We start from the raw sequence: 15529 nt of genomic DNA on the forward strand, positions 1-15529 counted from the left end.
GTCCGTTTACCCGCGCGTTTCCGTACCGCGTGTTCTGGGGAAGGCCATGTAGCGCCGCCTGCTAGCGCACGCAGATATCAAACCCGGTGTTCAGAAGCCGCGGTCACGTGACTCGGGAGGGGCTGTTGTTTTCACGCAGTTTTTCCCTTGCGCGCGTTAGTTCAGCGCTGACCACCGTTATGGGCAGACGTGTCTGATAAGCCTGTATGCTGCAACTTGAATTTTCAAATAAAGATCTGTTGGAAACTCCAGTAGTCGTTTCTCAGACCACTAAACCATTCTTCAATTTAGGAATCCACAAAGATCCCAAGAACACAGCAAAATGCTTTTCCTCTAACCCAACAATTATTTTGAAAATAGACCTGACTATCGATCACTATTTTTAGACATGATGTCAGTTCAAATTTTAATTTTATTTTTCAGGGATTAGATAATGATCACAAGGGATAAAGCATGGTTGTTACATATGGTTGGTTCAACACTTTAATAATTAATGTTACTACAGTGCAGACCATGCAATGCATAAAAATAACCATTCCCAATATCCAAAGAGTACAGAAGGGATTAAGGAGATTGCAAACCAGAACTTTGGAGAAAGAGGAAGAAAATATGCATATTTCTGACATGAAATCATGCAAACTGCAAATAAACAATATTTGCAGTACACAAATTTATCAGAGTCCAGTTCTATAATTGAAACCGCAGACAAAACTACCAAAAAAAAAGCTTTGACTGGCCTCAGTTGGCATTATACGTAAACCTCAATTTCCCTTTATTACAACTTATGTTAAAAGCCAACATATTATAATCTAATACAAAATTGTAATGAGGGGATACAATTTAGAAAAATATAAATATCATTGCAGTAATTAATCGACACAATAATGAAATATATTATCAGGTAAAACAAAGCTTTTCACTGCACCTTGGTACACATACAATAATAAACCTAAACGTAACCCTAAACCTATTACTTCAAGAAGTGAAAACACTCTCGATGAACTCTTGCTCCAAACTCTACCATCTGCAATATCCACTTGTGCAAGGGCATGTTCAACTCAGGAATACCACAATCTTCCATTTCTCCTTCAAATTAAACAAAGCCTTGATTTAAACATGCATCATAGTTATTTCAATGCCATGGGAACATCTTGAAGACTCTACCTGATAACACCATGAAAGTGCCTTCATTAGATGTTCAATAAAGGGCCTTTCTATTTCATAAAGGGGAATGAAACGTGTGCATTAATAATGGGATTGAAGTGAGGTAGGATAAAGGAAACAGAGTTTTGGATGATTTTGTGTTTATGGAGTTTGGAACAGACTTTGCATGATTTCATCTTCAAGGCTGACCAAGAGAGCATTGGAGTCATGAAGTCATAATCAGGAGTTTAGTAGCAAATAAGCTGCAATAGAAATACAACGTAATTTGAAACTTTGTTGTCATAAAACTAGTATTTGAAAATACGACTAAACTAATGAGTTTTACAGCTAGCCTCTGGGATTTATACCTTTGATATAGTGAGACAATGAAAGCTTGCTGATGTCCCCACTTGCAATATTGAATTATCTGAAGGCAATCACCATGAAATGCATTCAGGAAAACCTCAGCTGAAAACAGTCCAACAGGATGATAATAAAGGGAGCACTGTCACTGAAATCGCTTGGGCAAAATCGTTTTTAAAACATGGGGGGTGGGGGGGGGGGGGGGGGGGGTGGTGGGAGCACAATGAGGCCTGTAACCCAAAATCATCTGGCCCGCAGGCGTTTTTTTTTTCAATTAGTTTTTGCGACCTGGGAACTGCAGCCAGTCCCGGGGCACATAATCGACCTGGGCGCTACAGGCAGACCTGCCAGCCAACCTAGGCGCTACAGCCAGTCCTGAGGCAGGCAAGCCCATCTGGGACTGGCTGTGGTGCCCAGGTCACAAAATATGGGGGGGGGGGGGGGGGGGGGAATGTCCCCCCCTCTCAAAACATGTTTTGAGAGATGGGGGACAATCTATAGTAACCTCCCTCTAGAACCAAGATTACTCAAACTTCAGCAGTTGAACTGTGATATAATGATAACTGCTAGTTTGCTTTGGCATCAGAGGTTGTGCATCGAGATGTTTGTCTCATTCACTGAAGGATATGACTGGATAATCTTATGCCCAACATCTGTAAGACAAAAGACATACACAAAGTGCTGGAGTAACTCAGCGGGTCAAACAGCATCTCTGGAGAAAAAAGATGACACATGTTTTGGGTTGGGACCCTTCTACAGGGTCAGAAGAAAGGCGCCGACCTGAAATATCATCTATCCTTTTTCTCCAGAGATGCTACCTGACCTGTTGAATTACTCCAGCACATTGTGTCTGTCTTTGGTATAAACCAGCATCTGTAGTTCTTTGTTTCTACATCTGTAAGACAAAGGTTCTCTACCGACCTGTCCCACATTGCCCTCTGACATGAGACGCTGGAAAACATAGACCACTTGCCAAATCAGAGCCATCTGTCAGCAATTGCAAGCATCAATGATAACATGCACCAATGGCATTAAAGCACAAGTATAGCCTTTGGTTGATTGAGGAAAAAAAGGTGTTTATTAAAAATGAAGAATGACCTAGCACTAAACTCACTGCATGGGCAGTGGTACAAACCTGGACCTTGACATTTAACTATGAATATGCCCTCAAATACTTTTTTGCCTTGCAGTTTCTGCATAAAGAATCATCGAAGTGTTAATGTCATTGTTAGTTTAACAGTAACTCTTGCTTTTTACAATGGACTTGACACGTAAATACCATATCTACATTAAAACTGCACTGGTTCCTGCCACCTGCCACCTTGCCATATGCATTTCCACCAGCCCCAACACACCTCACCTTTCCAATAACAATTTTGAGCCAATGATCTGTTCACTCTCTATCTCAGTCATACCACGACTCCATAGATGAAACACAGTTTCTCAGTTAAACATAGGAAGATCCAAAAATAGGACACATGTTGCTGGAGTAATTCAATGGGTCAGGTAGCATCTCTGGGGAGCATAGATAGGTGACATTTCGGATCGGGATCTTCCTTCAGACTGATAAAGGGTCCTGACCCAAAATGCCATCCAGCCATGTTCTCCAGAGATGCTACCTAACCCACTGAATTACTCCAGCACTTTGCCTTTAATTTGTAAGCCACCATCTGCAGTTCCTTATGCCTCCTCTGGAAGATGCAGGCTATTCAGTGTCACCACAACCTCTGCATACTTGCCTCTTATTCCACAGTGTTTCCTGTCTATTTGTTCAGCAGAATGTTTTCCTAATGTTTGTTGGAATCCAGAACGCAATGCCTGAGTGGGAGATGAGGCAGAGAGCCTCACAACATTTAAAAATATCGATTTGAATTATCAATGCATTGAAAGCCATGGGCCAAGCATTGGAAAATGTGACTAATGTAGATGGTACTTGATGGAGAGGTTGAGAGGGGAAAATAGATCAGCCATGATTGAATGACCGAGTAGACTTGATGAGCTGACTGACCTAATTCTACTATTATGTCTTATGGCTTTATGTTCTTATGGACTGCATGACCATGGACATGATGGGCTGAAGAACCCATTTCTGCACTGCATGACTCTACAGCTCCGTGTTTTGAGCTAATTTGGATCAGTGATTCTCATTGGGTAGTGAGAATTGTTTTTCCTTGGGGCTTTGAGGGCATCCTTTAAAAGTTGTTCCTGGTGATCCCTTGCCATGTTGGAACTTGAAGCATGGGATAGATCTGTTTTATAACAACTGTGAACGTTGCCTTTATGCAAGTTTCAGCGACACTGAACAGCTTATTGTCGGGACCTTGGAGAAGTGCCACCAATGATTCTGGGGTCAGGCATGTAGACAACTTGGCTTGTCCATTGGCGTTGATTGAAATGTTAGCATCAGAGAAGTCAGAAGCATTGATTCGTCCATCCTGCTAGAGGGTTATAAAAACTGCGCTGGTGGCACTTCTCCAAAAGGTCCCGACAATAAGCTGTTCAGTGTCGCTGAAACATGCCGAAAGGCAAAGTTCACAGTTGTTACAAAACATATGATTGAGTATCCCAGATGACCCTTCATTGGAACCCTTTCACCAGAGTCTTTTCCTGCAAGGTGGTGTTGTCAGTTAACGCCGATTCTCTTATAAATAATTGAGGTCAGAAATAAATCTTCAGGAAAAATGGTAACGCTCTTTGTGTATGTGACATCTTACAGATGGCGACAGATGTGCGCAACACGTGAATAATTCATAGGCATTTCATTTCAGCATTCATCCGCCACACACTGAGGACGTTTCTTCTGCCACCAAGAGAGCAGCTTGGATGGACAGTAGGAGCAACCTATGGTGTTTTGGGGATTGCCGGGGGCGGTGCATCCGGTGTTGGTGGAGGTTCTTGGTTTCTCGCTGGTTGGAAGCGAGAGTTGTGTGACTGATTGACAGGCTGGGCTGCAGACGCAGGAATGTCCAGCGCTCGTTAACTTGGAGCAGTGATAAAGCGCCAGGGAGACGTGGTTAATCCTGCTGGATGATCCAGAACCAACGCATAAGGTAACCAGTGCAATAAACAAACTATACAGGAATGAAGTGCGGGATCTCTGCTGTGGATGTGGTAAAATAAACTTTCCCCTAATTATGGCTCCACTGTAAAAGTTTCGCGAAAGAGTTTTTTTCCCTCCACTCTCCGTGTGGCGATGAGGTTTACTTGGCTTGGGATGCATGTCGTGAGAGGATTGTTTGTTAAACGTTACAAAACGTGGCGTTTGTTCTCCGAGCTTTAAAACAACCCATTGTAGCCAAACAATTTAAAATAGTATCATTTAACTTTTTGTACTGAAATTTGGTGTTACAAATTGTTGACTATTGGCTCCATGACTACGTTACCCATTTAACTCGCAAATCCCCCCACGTTGACCTATTCAAGGAGTCAGGCGCTTTATTAGACTTTAACTCGTTGAGATGTGTTTTTTTTTTAAAAGGTCTATTTATTTTCAAAGCAGTGTTTTTATTTCAAATACTTATTTGAAAGGCTAGTTTTTTCAAGTTTCAGCATCTGTCGTCTGTTGTTTTCCTCAAGTTGTTTATTTTCTGTAGGTACACAAACATGCTGGAGAAACTCAGCGGGTGCAGTAGCATCTATGGAGCGAAGGAAATAGGCAACGTTTCGGTCCGAAACCCTTCTTCAGACTATTTCCTTCGCTCCATAGATCCAGCTGCACCCGCTGAGTTTCTCCAGCATTTTTGTGTACCTTCGATTTTCCAGCATCTGCAGTTCCTTCTTAAACACTTTTGTTTATTTTCTGTATTGAGTTGTAGAAATGTTGTCATTAGACAGTAGGTGCAGGAGTAGGCCATTTGGCCCTTCGAGCCAGCACCGCCATTCAATGTGATCATCCCCAATCAGTACCCCGTTCCTGCCTTCTCCCCATATCCCCTGACTCCGCTATCTTTAAGAGCCCTATCTAGCTCTCTCTTGAAAGCATCCAGAGAACCTGCCTCCACCTTTGTCTTTTTTTGTATACTTGAAGAGTAATCGGAGTGTATTATTTTCAGTTTTAAGTGGACTAAATTCTTTGATGTTTACTTTGTAGCCCATTTACTTGAGTTACATAATAGTTTCAGATACATTTCCAGAATCCAGGAACTGCAGATGCTTTACAAAAAAAAAGAAGACAAAGTGCTGGAGTAACTTGGCAGGCAGCATCTCTGGAGGACGATTTTTCCAAAATTTGATTTTTTTACAATTAAAAAAAAAATGCATACAAAATGTGCAAAAACTCTTCAGATATTCTCAGCGTCTATACATTGGTTAGTGTCATCAGTTCAGTTTTAGTTCAGTCATACTCGTTAGTGTTCGCATCTATCTTTAAACAAATAATGCTAATGCCATTGTTTGAGAGGTGTCCCCATCATTCCCTTGTTTGAGGGGTGTCCCTGACAGATTCTACCCCTCAATGTTCAGCAGCGGAAGGACCCTGGATGAGGGTCCTCCCCACAGAACCTTGGCGTAGGTTGAATCGGGCTTCAGTGACTCCCTCAACATGTACTACTGCAGTCTGGAATGGGCCTGTGGGCAAAAGTCGCTGAAGGACATCTTGCAGTGCTGGTAGGATATGAATGGTTGACGTTTTGTGTTGGAGCCTTCTTCAGACAGATTGTGGTGAGGGTGGGAGGGAGAGAAAGCTGGAAGAGAGATGAGGTGGGATAAATTGATAGGTGAGGGAGGGAGTTTGATGAGAAGATGGATGAACAACGGCTAGAGATGAATGGTGTCAGATAAGGGTAGAAGTGATGTGCTTTGAAGTTAATGGGAAAAATATTGGGGAAGGGGAAGGATTGAAATGGTTGCAAAAATGTGGATTGGTGCCATTTTGGGTCGAGTCCCTTCACACTGACTGTGTTGTGGGGGTGGACGGGAAGACCCCATCTGGATTAGGTTGCTTGGATGTCTCGACCCCAAATGTCACCAATTCTGCAATTTTATGTAACTAACCTCAAACGACCCTCCTCTCCCCCCTCCCCCTTCTCTCTTCCCCCTTCTCTCTTCCCTCCCCTCCCTTTCTTCCATGGACTCCATATGGATTTGCACTCATTTCTCCCCCTCTTCCATATATATTCCATCCTCTAGCTTCACAATTCGCATTCTTCTATCCTTATCTCACACTTTCTCTTTGCCTACCTATCGGAAAAATATGGCTGTATAAATGCAGGCATATATGCCCCCCCCCCCCACTCTTCCAGCTTTAAGCCCAATTCTGACACAATCAGTCTGAAGTGGGAATCCAACCTGAAATGCTACCAATCCATATTCCCCACAGATGTTGCCTGACCCTCTGAGTTACTCCAGCACTTTGTGGATTTTTTTGTGTGTAAACCAACATCTGCAATTCCTTGTGTCTCCAATTTCCAAATGATCTTATTTTAATTCACTGGCTGAGTTTTTAATGATCATTCCACATTTAAAAAAAATAGCACTTGAACATTTTTGTTTCTACACAAAATATCTTATTTCTCCACCTCAAAATTTGCAAACCTCAGCTTTGTATCATTTTAGGCAATTTTCCCCAATATTTCTTGAGTCATTAAGTCATAATCATCTGCTTTAGATTTTCTTTTTTTTTTTTACAGAACCTTTGGTTCAATTCCTTGAATTACAAAAATAAAGTTTGTTCAGAGATTGATGTATTTGAAACTACTGTAAAGCTTTAAATCTCCCGAAAGATAGCAACAAGCACCTTGTTTAAAATGGTGCAAAAACCCATGGCATTTTGTCAGAGGACAGGACAACATTTGTCTCATCAGAACAAATAACCCAAAGCTTGGTCAGTTTTTTTTTTTTAAACTATTTCTTCTGATGAGAAAGAAACAAAGGCTGGTACGGATAGTGTTGCTTTATCAAATCCTAATTTTGCATTAATTTGAAAAAGTCTCGCTCATTTATGAGTCACTAGGAATTTCACGCAAGTAACCTGTACTGTGATTTCAATGCATGAATCCTATCTTGTTAAACTTTGCAAACTTTAGACACAAAGGATAAAACAAATAAACAAAGCATGTTTTTTACAATTTGTTTATGAACCTAGAAAAGCATAATTAAAATTGCTTGGCTATAATGAAAAAAAAAATTAATGTTTTGTATACATCGTGGAAGGATGGGATTTTGAATCAGCAAGCCTTTTTTCCATACTAACAACATCAATGCTACTAAAATATGTTTCAAAAAATGTGTTTTTAATCACCAGTCTTCATGTCACAGTATTACATTTTAGGACGTGTGACAAAAATGTTTTTACTAAAGTAATTTGAAAATTAAATCAATTGGATTGTTGAATAAGATTTGCTCTTAAACGTTCTTGCATAAAATAATTTGTTGGCTGATTCGTAGGGAAGCAATGAAATGTGTTGCTGCAATTACTGAAAACATATTTGACACCAATTTAAATAACAGCAAAATCTCTGGGCATGGGTTTGAATATTAGGCGCTAAAGAATGATGGACTTATGATGAGTTGTAAATTTACCAGCTTTACTGTTATTTTAATGTGTGATAGTTTATTTATACTGTAACTTTTCCGTTTGGTCAAGGCAAGATTTGTTATAACTTGAAAGAAGTTTGCCAGACTTGCTCTCCATGTATTGGCAGAAATGAGGAATGAAAATAATATTATGCTACACATCTTGAATATCCAGTTTTTTTTGAAATTCTATGATCAATTGGACTATTGGCACTCGGTCTTCATAAAGGTTCAAGCATAGAATATATAAAGCACTACACAGGAACAGGGTGGTGTATCTGGAATTCTTTGCCACAGAAGGCTGTGGAAGCGGAGATAGATAGATTCTTGATTAGTACAGGTGTCAGAGGTTATGGGGAGAATGGGGTTAGGAGGGAGAGATAGATCACCCATGATTGAATGGCGGAGTAGACTTGATGGGCCGAATGGCCTAATTCTACTCATATCACTTATGACCTTATGACCACTGACCCACAATGTTTAGCCGAACCGCCTGTTACTAAATTTCTGTGCCTATCTAAAAGCCTCTTCAATGTCACCATTGTATTTGCTTGCACCACCCCTGTCGGTGTGTTTCAGCAGGGTTGCCAACTCTCACAATTTGAGCGTGAGAATCTCACGCCTTCACGCTGATCAGAAATTTCTCACGCTCTGGGGTGAGAAATTCTGTGATCAATGAAAATTTCAAAACTCGGATAAATTGCATGGTCCGCGGGTGTTGGAGAGCCGGGGCTGAGGGAGGGATGGGAGCAGAACCAGCAGCGGGAACAGATGCGGGGAGTCGCGGGGCTGCGAAAGTTTGCGGGGCTGGCGAGTTGCTCGCTGCAGCTCCGGCCATGGAGCAGTGCAAGTCCCGGGTCGTCGGCGGCGTCGGAAGCGTTGCGCCGCTGCTGCGAGAGTCTCTGTGCCGAAGGGACAGACTCTCAAAGGGAGGTGGAGAGAGAGAGAGAGGGTAAGGAGACAGGGAGACGGGGGAGAGAGAGGGGGGAGAGACAGAGGGGAGAGACAGAGGGGGAGTGAATGGAGAGAGAGAAGAGGGAGAGAGAGGGGGGGAAGAGAGAGGTGAGAGGAGAGATGGGGGAGAGTGTTGCGAGGGAGAGGGGGAGATAGAGAGAGGGAGATGAGAGGGGGAGAGGGGAGAGAGAAGAGAGGGAAGGGGTGAGAGGGGGAGACAGGGGAGAGAGAGGGGGTGAGAGGAGAGACAGAGGGAGAGAGAGGGGGAGGGGGGTTGAGAGCGGGGAAGAGAGAGGTATGAGAGTGAGGTGGGAGAGGGGAGAGAGAGTCAGGGCTGCCAAATCCCATGCATTGAGTGTGAGAATCACGCATTTCACCAAATTCTCACGCAGGTCACAAATTTCTTACACTCTGTTGTGAGAAATTCTGTGATCAACGAAAATTTCAAAACTCATATCAACTGCATGGGCCGCGGGTGTTGGAAGCAGAAGCAGCGGCGGGGGCACATGCGGACGGGGAGTCGGGGCTGGCGAGTGTTTGCCGGGCTGGCGAGTCGCTCAATGCAGCTCTGGCCATGGAGCAGCCTCAGTGCAAGAGTCCCGGGCCGTTGGAGGCGTCGAAGCGTTGTGCCGCTGCCTTGAGAGTCTCTGTGCCGAATTTGCCCAGGTGACTGGCATGGATCAGGCTGCGGCTCGGTGCATCCTGGAGGACATTTAGTGGCTGCTGGAAGTAAGTACCAAGCACTGGGTAGAAACGGTGGAAGATAGTGGACTTCTAATGGGGGTGGTTGGTGAAAGCATCCTGCTTGCCTGCTAGATTTTCACTTACTGTAACTGCAGGAAAAATGTTCTCGATGTTGGGGGCGTTCAGAACCATGGGTCACAGTTTAAGAATAAAGGGGGGGGGGGCAGTTAGGACTGAGATGAGGACAAACTTTCTTCACGCAGAGAGTTGTGAATCTGTGGAATTCTCTGCCACAGAAGGCAGTGCAGGACAATTCACTGGATGTTTTTAAGAGAGAGTTACATTTCCTTCTTGGGGCTAACGACACCAAGGGACATGGGGGAAAACAGGAAAGAGGTACTGATTTTAGATGAATAGCCATCATATTGAATGGCAGTGCTGGCTCGAAGGGCCGATGGCCTACTCCTGCACCTATTTTCTATGTTTCTATGCTTGAGTATATGGCAATAAACCTCGATCACTTGATTTTGAAGCATTCATGCATGGTGGAGGTATAATGTAGTCAAAGATTGATACAGTGTGAAAACAGGCCCTTCGGCGCAACTTGCCCACACCCGCCAACATGTCCCAGCTACGCTACCTGCTTTTGGTCCATACCTCCATACCTATCCTATCCATGTATCAGTCTAACATTTTCTTAAATGTTGGGATGATCCCTGCCTCCTCTGACAGCTTGTTCCATACACCCATCACCCTTTGTGTGGATAAAGTTACCCCTTAAAAAGTTACCTCTTAAAAATACTTCATACAAAAAACATTGAAATCATACTTCTACAGTGCATGAAAACATGATTTTAATACATCAAATTTCAAAAAGTTCCTACCCTGGGAGGGGGGACACCCTTCTTCCACACCCTCTCCTCACTCTGTTGCTCCAGTCCCTCACCGGGTACCCCCAAGGCCAGTGATAAGTGATCGCACAGCCTCCCTCCTTTCAAAAACGCTCCAATCCAATTTAAAGCATATATATTGCATTCAAGTGTAAGTTAAAAGACTCGCTACAGTATGCACCATATTGCACAATTTCAAGCTGAAAAATGCAAATGTTCCGTACCAATATTATATACTTGTATTGGGTCTCCTCTCCACCTCTGGCATTCTAGAGAAAACAAATCAAGTTTGTCCATGCTCTCCTTGTGACCTCTAATCCAGGAAGCATTCTGGAAAACCTCTTCTGCACCTTTTCCAAGGCCTCCACATTCATCCTGCTATGGGGCAGTCAGGACTGCACACAATATTCCAAATGTGGCCTAACCAAAATCTTGTAAAGCAACATGATTCCCTGACTCGTATACCCCATGCTTGTCCAAGTAAGGCAAGCATTCCATACACATTCTTTACTACAAAGCTGAGATTTAATAGAATTTTGGATTCTAATAGAAGGGCACAAGGATCACGTGGCAATGTTAGAGTTAATCGTTTTGTGGAATGGCTTAGCAGTTTTGAATGCACATACAGCATCTGCTATACCACTTATGTTATATTTTTAGGTCCATTCTAACTGTTTATTTCCATGATGACTTTTGATGAGGCAGTATCCATTTGTAGTGTTTGCAGATAGACGCAAAAAGCTGGAGTAACTCAGTGGAACAGGCAGCATCACTGGGGAGAAGGAATGGATGACGTTTCGGGTCGAGACCCTTCTTCAGACTGTGCTTACTGAACGCTTACAAATTAAGACAAGGCGGAAGTTCTGGTTGAATAACAACATCTTTTTTGTTTTAAGGTTTCAAGGTTTTAAATCAACCAAGGCTGCACTGCAAACACTACATGTGCAAGAAGGAACTCCAGATGCTGGTTTAAACCGAAGATAGACACAAAAAGCTGGAGTATCTCAGCGGGATAGGCAGCATCAAGAAGGGTCTTGACCCGAAATGTCACTCATTCCTTCTCTCCAGAGATCCTGCCTGTCCCGCTGAGTTACTCCAGCTTTTTGTGTCTATCTTCAGTTTAAACCAGCATCAGCAGTTCCTTCTTACAGATGTAGTGTTTGCAGTGCAGTCTTAATTGATTTAAAACCTTGAATGAAAAAGATGTTGGTATTCATCCAGAACATCTGCCTTGTCTTAATTAGTAATTAATCTTAATGTCAGTCAATCATGCACAGAGTTGACTCTCTCTCTCCCCCCCCCCTTTAATTCTACAGAAATTAACAGCTGTGAACTAGTCCTTGAACACTTTGTCCTTGTGTCTGATTCATTGAAATTGTATCATGTGTGAAATAGACTTTGAAAGGTTTCCAGGTGACACCCTGGCTTGCATAGGATGTATTAAACTTAATATTTGAACTGATTAGCATGTGTCCAGTTAAGAACAGTTTTCCCGTGTCTTTCCAGGCATACAGATATTAAAGACTATTTGTATAGTTGTAAATGCAGCTTTGTGCATGGATACTGTATGTACAGAGTTGCAATTAATTGGCCAAAAGGCAGTACAAATCCAACAGTAAAACTCGGCATTAGCTTTTCATCTCATTGCCCAATAAGCGGCATTAGCCTATCATCTCTTATTATGTCTAAGTTCTTTGGTTAGTTAAGATCAAATCTTGTAACATTATTTTTCTGCCTCCAATGCATCTTCACCAGGCTATTGTTTTACTATTGTCACTTGATCCTTCATTCTAATTGTCTTAAGCACTCTTCATGGTATGCTTTGGAACATTCTTTTCAATTCTGAGCCATTATTTATATTCCCGAGGTTATAAATGTGAATTTCCACCTAACCATGATGACATTTAGTTTTGGATAGTTTTTGCAGCTGTTTCTGCCCCAATAGGCAATGAATGCTTGATGAAGAGAGCAGTTCTTTGCTGCAATTTAGTGCAAGTAAATGTTTTTTAAAGTGTACATTGAGGGTGCCAGCAAGAGAGCCAGTCCTTGGGGAGTAACAGCTCATGTACCCTCAAGGCCAATCGTAGCTAATGGCAGATAACATGGTGGACAATTTATGTCCTTCACACATATAATGCTGATACAATATAATGCTTGCCGTTGCAGGTCGAGACTCTTCTACAGACCTGAAGAAGGGTCTCGACCCAAAACGTCACCCATTCCTTCTCTCCAGAAATGAGTTACTCCAGCTTTTTGTCTATCTTTGGTTTAAACTAGAATCTGCAGTTCCTTCTTACACAGTATAATGTTTTTTTTAAATTGTGCCAAGATTTTTTAATGGAGCATTATCTTCTCCTGAAATTACTAGGCACAGCAACTGTGCATCATGATCATTTTAATTGCAATAAAACTGATTCTAATTAGCTAAATTTATCCGCCTTTCACATTTTGGTTTTAGTCGCTTTAAACCACATCATTTTGAGGAAATCTATGAACTAATCTTGACCGCCCTTTCCTTTTTCCTCCTGCTTCCACACCCATAGGAAAACGGCTGTTTGTTTTCAGTCATTTTCTGTTGTGCCTAGTACTTCCTGTCAAGTTCATAAATTTTAATTGCACACATTTTGAAATTATTAGGGATTGATAAATTGAATGTTGCTGATCTTGATATTTTAGGAGATTACTTTTTTTTTTAAAGCAAATTGTTGTTTCTCATTTGCCCTGGATCCAACCGACTGCCCAAATTCACTGCTGGAAGTGGATACCCACCTGCTCATGTTAACCTGCTCCACATATGGAGGCCTTGGCAAACCTTTCCTTCCATTCTAGTTATCTCACAATGTGGAACTGGATAAAATGGAAACATGTATACTGGCATCCCATCTTGAGGTTATGTCCCAGGAATGTCCAGATTGCTTTTTGGCAGCTAGTTGTGATGAAAGGCATTTTAAGCTGTTAACAAATGTCATTGATAATCAGAGACTTCTGACTAATGTTCAGACTTGAATAATTCCATAATGTATAGAATTAAATCAATTTAAAGTACTAGATGTGGATTTTAAAATGTACAATTTTAATCCAAGCTCAAAAAAACATGATCAGTCTTTTTTTCACTTTCCTGGAAAGGTGCCCGTACCTTGTTGCATTCATGTGAAATTACAACATATAACCAGATGTCCTTGAATTAGTGGTACAAAGTTAATTTTTAAATGATCAATGTCATCCAGTTGCTGCAGGCAATATAGACAACAAAAGGCACAAAGTGCTGGAGTAACTCAGCAGGTCTTGCAGCACTTCTGGAGAACATGGATAGGTGATCTATTGGGTCGGGACTCTTTTACAAGCAAAAAGTTGGATTGATATCAAATTTAACATTTAAGTCTGTTTCATTGCAGAAAGTGTAATTACTTTTATCTGTATTTTTCAATCCCTAAATCTCAAAAGATAGCCATTAACATAGAAATATAGAAAAATGGTGCAGGAGTAGGTCATTCGGCCCTTCAAGCCAGCACCGCCATTCAATATGATCATGGCTGATCATCCAAAATCAGATTCTGTTAGCCCTAAGAGCTGTATCTAACACCCTCTTGAATACATTAAGTCGGGTAACAGATCCATTGAGTGTAAAGGGATGTTAAATTGTAGTGATAATCCAGAACAATTACTAAAGAGAAGGGTTAGTTTGAAATTTCTGTTGAAATTTACTATACATTTTAATTAAATAGCCAAGGTTATTGAAAGATGAAAGAGAGGAGCCTTGAAGAAGATCTTTGCATCTTCTCCAACCACAGGCGAGGTCCAGAGGACTAGAGAATAGTCAATGTTGTTCATTTGTTTAAGAAGGGATGTCGTGGTAATCCAGGAAACTATATGGTAAACCTCACAACAGTGGTTGGGAAGCTATTGGAGTGGATTATGTGGGAAGGAGAATGGGCTAAGTAGAGGCAGTCATCGTGGTTTTGTCCGCAGCAGGTCACATCTTACGAACTTGGTCATGTTTTTGGATCAGGTAACAAAGTTGGTTATTGAAGCTAGGACAGTGGATGTTATCCATAGGGATTGTAGTAAATCATTTGATAAAGTCATTTATGGTAGATTAATCCTGAAGATTAAGATGCATGGGATCCACTGTGTCATTGGGATTTAGAACTAGCTTATTCATAGGAGCAGAGGGTAGTGGTGGAAAGGATTTATTTAGACTGGAGGTGTGTGACCAGTGGAGTTCTGCAGGGATCTGTGCTTCTACATCTGTTTGTGAAGCTCTATGTATGATGCCCCCCTCCCCCACACTCACATCGGGTCTCGACCCGAAACATTGCCTATTTCCTTTGCTTCATAGATGCTGCCTCACCCGCTGAGTTTCTCAAGCATTTTTGTCTACCCTCTATGTATGACTTGTCTGTTAAAATGTAGTTTGTTAGTAAAATTTACAGACAACACCTAAATTTATGGAAATGCAGACCCTGAGGGCAAGTGTCAAAGATTGATATCGTAACCAGTCAGGGCCGGATTTAGATGAATAGGCTATTCCACTTGTGAGGCCCCTCCCAATCCCCCACCCCCACGACGAGAAGAACATGGAAGAGTCCCCCAGATTGACACCGATGTGCAGTTGAGTGTGGCCAATGAGATAAGGGGTGGAAAGCTGCGCTATTTATTTATTGCCAGTGCTAGTGTCGAGTTATCGGCTTAAAACACTATTATTCCGAAATGTAGAGCAAGGAAAATTACAGTTTAGAGACTACAGTGCGTTGTGACAGCATATGTAAGAAAGGCCTATGACAGTGTCAAAAATATTATACACCAGGCCCATACAAAGCTTTTCAAAGGTGGGTGGGTGGGTGGGGGGTGGCATGGCAGGTTTACAAAAATATTATCTGACATAAGTGCACGCAGCACATATTACAAGTGGTTTCATTGGGCCTCAGCATCTTCTTGTGTAACTGGCTACTGGATTCCTCACTGACAGACCCCAGTCAGTG

The 15529-nt window shown here is 42.0% G+C and overlaps 1 protein-coding gene across 4 annotated transcripts in view; it reads left to right on the forward strand.

The window, feature by feature from the left end:
* Nucleotides 1-4414: 4414 nt before the first annotated feature.
* LOC116980377 (interleukin-11 receptor subunit alpha-like) overlaps nucleotides 4415-15529 on the forward strand; it is a 76861-nt gene continuing 65746 nt past the window's right edge. For 2 of the 4 annotated variants that reach the window (XM_033032538.1, XM_033032564.1), the window contains exon 1: nucleotides 4415-4556. The gene's annotated coding sequence lies outside the window, so the exon portion shown is untranslated. The remainder of the gene's footprint in view (nucleotides 4557-15529) is intronic. The other 2 variants (XM_033032555.1, XM_033032546.1) reach the window with 1 other exon arrangement.

Source organism: Amblyraja radiata, chromosome 1, assembly GCF_010909765.2.
Source record: "Amblyraja radiata isolate CabotCenter1 chromosome 1, sAmbRad1.1.pri, whole genome shotgun sequence".
NCBI classification, from domain to species: domain Eukaryota; kingdom Metazoa; phylum Chordata; class Chondrichthyes; order Rajiformes; family Rajidae; genus Amblyraja; species Amblyraja radiata.